The 6,079-nt window shown below is 33.3% G+C and overlaps 1 long non-coding RNA gene across 1 annotated transcript; it reads right to left on the bottom strand.

Annotated features, from left to right (window-relative positions):
- Nucleotides 804-3,948, bottom strand: LOC107604958. Its single transcript, XR_001612438.2, has 4 exons — nucleotides 3,040-3,948; nucleotides 1,426-2,197; nucleotides 1,147-1,347; nucleotides 804-888 (listed from the first exon to the last, which is right to left on the bottom strand). It is a non-coding gene; the product is annotated as an uncharacterized LOC107604958 (long non-coding RNA).

Consider the following 6,079-nt stretch of genomic DNA (forward strand, 5'->3'; position numbering starts at 1 on the left):
TACCATTTCAAATCAAATGATTTCTTATATATAAAAAAATTGTATTTCTTAGTTATCTTTATTGACTTAAAATATTTTAAAGATATTTTTGTTAGGTCGTTAACAAATTTAGTAAATAATTCTATCGGCAATTTAATCATTAAAGAAGATTTTTGATAGTTTACTCTAATGATAAAGAAATAAAAGATAAACAAGAAGATAAAGATTTAACCGAATAAAAAAAAAGATACATTGAAATTGAAATAGAAATAAAAAGGATAGATTGAAATTGAGTACAAAGAGAATCACTCTACTTCTACCCAATCTTTTGATGCAACAAGAAAGGACTCCTCAACCTTCTACCCAATTTCTCGATCCAACAAGAGAGGGACTCCTCAACCTCAATTGTCTACACCATGGTTTAATCACGAAACCAAAAAGGGGTCTTCAAACCTCTAAATCATTCTCTACTACGACTACAATAGCTAAAGAGGTATTTATAACCTCTTATTAGGTTAAAACAAAGAAAACATTAAAGTCCATAAACATAAGGTCCAATCTAATAATTAAATAAATAAAATTAAAATATATCAAATTAAATTAAAACATTCTAAAAATGTAAACTAATATTTTTTAAATAATACTTGAACTCTTCATACATGAATATTTAAAGCACGTATCACCTAATATACCAAAGATAATAAAGAAAAATGAGACCCAACAAAATTCCAAAAATCCTAAACTTAAAAGTACGAGATTTAATGATTTAGATTTCTTTTTTCTCTAAAAGGAATGAGTAAATTACCAAAACTACTGACAAACTCCCCAGATGATTCCCATCCAACTCCATCCTATGGCTTTGATTCCTGCTAGCTCCCAAGAGAGAAAGGCAGATACAATAGTTGCAATCTACAGAGGATATAGAAGTGATTAGGATCATTGACATAAAAAATAAAATCAGGGCAATATTTGGTTTTTATTGTCATCTCCTCTCTTTTATTTTCAGTATTTTGTAAAAAAAATGTGAAAATAAAAAATAGAATTACACTATTAATTTATTTTTCAAAATTCTAAACATAAAACATTGAAGACAAAAATAAGAGATAAAAGTAAAAACCAAATTGACTCTTAGGCTTTGTACTGAGTGGGATAAAATATGAAAAGTACCAGTTGAGTTATAACAAAAGCGATCATAAGAAAAACACCGGGCCTTTCTATATAGGACCATCCCCTTGAGCGAGTCACAAAAATTAAGGCTTGACTAATTATACTGACTTGAAGATATATAGCAGCTCCTAGAATTTTACTCTCTTCATGAGTAGGTGGACCATGAAGATCTCCGTGGAGATGTCTCACATGAAAATGGTTCTGTAGCACAGTAATTTTCATTGTCATATAATTTGATGTCACTACAAACAATGATTAAGCTAGAGGGAAGATGCTTACAGAAAAAAGTGTATTTTATATGCTGCCCAAAAAAATATCATTGTCATTAGAGTCAGATAACCTCCTAGGACAATCCCAGTTGCAAAAATCTCACTCAGCTTCCAACTATCAGGACTTTGAGAAGGCTTAACCAGTTACCTCGCATTTTGTTAGGGACTATTTATATGGGCTAGTATACAAGACAAATAAGCATGGCAAGTGGCCTTTAGGTCTAATAGATTTGTAATAGAGGAACTTTTGAAGGGAAAGGTAGTTAGCTAGAGTTAGGAATAAATAGAGGAATAATAGAATCAGTTTTTAAATTTCACCATAGAAAATGATTGAATTGTCATAATATTGCATCTTTTCTGTATTAGACAAGAGTAGTCCAGGTTTGAAGTAAAATTCACAACCATTTTAAAGAAATGATGAAGTTGTAGAATAAAGAAGCTAAATTAGCTTGTCAGAAAATACTTCATCAAAATGCATCCAATATACACTATTAATAAAAGCCAGACCTTCAGCTATATATAAACAGTTAAATGTTGAATAGAACAACAATTATTTCACTATACATGGAACTCAAAGTGCCCGTAGAAATACTAGGTGCAGCCGTGCAAGAAACATTATTATTAAATCTGATCTCAATCAAAACTTGAAACACTTCAGCAGTATCACTAAGAGAATATCTCAGTCACAGAGAATTTATGACCAAAGTTGAAGAGAGTACCAAAGGTCACCACAGAATTAGTGTATATATATTGTATTACATCAAGTTCTGCCACTTGACAAGCTGAAACAACGAAAAACACATAATTGTTAATTATATTCAAACAAATGAGGTTCATTATACCAGTGCCTCAAATAATTTTCATAAAAATATACATATGCAAAGAGATATAAATAAAACCAACAAATCAGGTAAATGCAAGTCTAGAATTAGTAGGTTTTCTTTTTCAAAAGTGAAGAAGTTTCCAATAAGTGAAAGAATAGAGTGCATCACTCCCTCAAGAATTTTAGAATCAGAGAGAGAAAATGCTTCCTGCAATATTATTGCATTGAGCACAATTAATTAATAGTAATAAGAGTGATTGGTAACATGCTTTGGAAAACATATACAAAGGTGATATCAAATTCCCTGCAAATTAATTGATTTATACTCATCTTATAATTAATCACTAAATTAATTAATTTAGATAAACTGCATTAATACCACACAAAAAAAGAAAAAAATAAACTACAACACTTAAAAATGTTATTCAAAAAGAAGTTCACATTACATAAGATTGCAAGAATCACTTAATTAACAATATAACTCTTGACATTGGACCAATATAATTGCATATTAGTGCATCAATTGCACTCTTATCTGTCCTTCTATTAGAAATGCATCAAACAGCCATAATTCTAGTTGAAACATTTTATCGAACAGGTTATGTACTAGTACAATTAAAATGAATTTTAAAACAAACAGAATTTAAAGCTTCCAACAAAATAATTCTACATATAATAAGATACAAAGCACAAAACAGGAATTATCACAAAACTAGAGAAAATCCACATTTTAGAATGAAATGAAGGAGATTGAATGGAATGAAGGAAAAAGGAGAACAATTTGTTCGGGGACTTTGCTACCTTCTACGGCCACGGTGGTGGATATCAGAGCGGGAATTGATGGCACCGGAGACTGTGACGGAGTCTCCCTGTTGTTGGTGGTTGCTACTGTGGAAGCGGCGTCTTGTGCCAGGAGCCTGGTCTACGGTGGCCGCGTTCTCCAGATCGCCACCAACATTGATTTGAGGAAGTTGTTTCCGCCACTGGCGTTCAGTCTCACGTAGTTGTTTTCCATCGAAAATTAGAATTTTGCACGATTCGATTTACTAGCACGAAGATCTCGTTCTCCTACATTGTTTCCATAATGACGCCTTGATGCTGAATCTGAAGTGATGAATTCGAAATTTATGGGAAATGGATAGAAGAAAAAATAGAATGAATGAAGGTGAGGGAAGAGGGAGCAGTGCCAGTGAGTTGGTGACTCGGGAGAGGTGAGTTTATGACAAAAAAAAAGTGAGACAGACTATAATTTTAGAGAAAGTATATGAAAGTTTGGAAAGTATTAGAGATATTATTATTAGTGTTACATTGTCTTGTCAAATTACGTTTTTGGGATGAGTGGTTTCAGGACATGGTATAAGAATTCTAGATCCGGAAGGTCAAGGGTTCAAACCTTGGTGAACCCAAAATTAGCTTTTTATAACATGAGATGTTTATTATCCTTGGTATCCGGATGGTTATTCTGGATAGTATAGGTGATGTTCATTTGATTCATAAACCAAAGATTTAGCCCATTGTACACATTGTACACTTAGGCCATTGGCTCCCTAGCACTACTCATAATTTTACTATTGTAACATTTAAGTTTCTGACGGTAAAAAAATGATAGAGATAAGTGTCACAATTTTTTATAATGGTGGCTCTTAAAATAAGGGTCACAAACTAAATGTAGTTATTCAACTAAATTGGTGTAGTGTTTTGTGGCATTTTAAATATTTCGAAATATTTTGTCATTAACAAATTTAGAAGGTACATTTATTACTATATAACAATTTAACAACATTTTTTGTGGTTTACTCTTACCCTCTTCAATAATGGAAATAAAATAAAAAGGAATAAACTAACAAAAGTGCACATAAATGATCAAATTGTCGACAAAAATAAACTCAAGTTTGATGCGACAAAATTATTCTGAAATATTTTAAAATGCGACAAAATTATCCAATCATAACAAAATGCCTTTTTTCTATTAATGCAATAAGTGGAGGTGACTGTTAATCACTAACCACTCGATACTTAAGAGGGGTGAATTAAGTATCCAAAAACTTTAGTAAATTTTTTGTGGGAGTTAAAGGAATTGAAGTAAATGAACAAAATGGATTTGTACTTACTTTTTCTAAGGACTTGAATCAATTTCCAAGCACTTACAAGTTGCAAAGAGCTATACCTTTTACACCACTTGATTAATTAAATGACAATGAATCATAAAAGAGATAGTAGAGTTGAGAGAAATCAAATGGCGATATTTTCTGGTTCAGCATAACTTTTTTGCCTACACTCAATCCTTTTTACCAAGGTGACAACTATTTTTACTATACCACCAAACTTCAAGGGTACTTGATAAATCACTACAACAACTAAGCACCCGATTTACACTTCACGATATATGATTACTACTTAGAGACTTCTTTTTTAATAACTTGAAATAATCTCAATTTCAAGTGTTTTGCCTTGAGTGTTTAAAGTAACTATTTTGGTATCCTCCCTAAATATAGTGTATACCAAATCTCACTTACTTGGAGAATCATATTCCAAGTCTTTCAATGTAATGACCCAACTTTTAGCATGTCATGACCAACTTAGGACGTCATGACCAATGCTAACAGCCAGACAGTTATTATTCGTTCAAACCCTAAGACTATAGACATTGTATTATATAAGTAATATTAAACCTGTCGCGCATATCATTCACCGTAAATTGCATTATCGTTGTAATAATTAAACACAGAATATAAAGCATATATAAATAAATAAGGCGGAATATAAATAAAAAATAGATAATATACAGATAATGAACCTGAAGATGATCCGCTAGCCATGATAGGTGGTAGGCCTTCTCCCAGGGGTCCAAACTGCACAACCAAAGGATCTAGATGCTGCGGATAAGGCTATGGGTCTACAGGTATTTCAAGTTTCGGCTCGGGATCGACCCAAGGAGAAAACTCCGGCTCAAAGGGTGGAGGTATTTTGGGCTCTAGGTCCACCTTATTCAGGGGCTGAGGTGGGAATGGAAACTGGTCATCGCCAGGGTGCAGCTTTGACAGAAAAAACCCATATAGCATGTTGGAGTTGAAGCCTAGACTAAGCAGAGGATACGCAAAAGTTCAATCGTGTAGTATGTACAGGCGGGTTCGAGGTGCTCCCCATATAAATGTGTTACTCGTAGCAAATCATCATAGGGAATAATCAGATTTTCTTACGATCAGACAAACAGATACAGAATAATAAAAGAAACAGAGAAAACAACAGAAGCACAATCACACACAATCACTATCACAGGGATATGCAATAAACAAGCATTATGCATATCTAGCCCTAGCATAGGCCATGAGCTCATGCATCGGTTGACTACCTGCACCTGACGTTACCTAGGACTAAGGCCGGATATGGTCCCTCAACTAAGTCGGTCAGGTATATGGTCATCATGGTCGAAATCATGTTAATCAAGACACTAGCAATCATCGCAAAGTTTGAAACCATTATATACATCTCAAGTTAAGGAACTGTATCATCATAAAGTGGGCGTCCCCACATCATCCAGCACTAGACAAGTGGAATAATTCTTCGCTCTGTCAGGCAATCATAAACATCTTGGAGATTCATCATATTATTCTTTTGGTATATAAAGTTGGGAATGTCTTAGGTGGGGAAAGTATTTTCTGGTGCTTGAAGCACCAAGGAAAAAGATTCTTGATGGAGGGTCCAGATTACTCTAAGCAAGAAGTTGTTAGTATTGTTAAGTTTGACCCATGATTTAATGTATTTACGAACTGGTATAGCAGATGGTTTGGTCAGACCGGCGGTTTTATGTACTTTTTTTTGGGATAGGCTATATTGATGA

This window comes from Arachis ipaensis, chromosome B06, assembly GCF_000816755.2.
Source record: "Arachis ipaensis cultivar K30076 chromosome B06, Araip1.1, whole genome shotgun sequence".
NCBI lineage: Eukaryota > Viridiplantae > Streptophyta > Magnoliopsida > Fabales > Fabaceae > Arachis > Arachis ipaensis.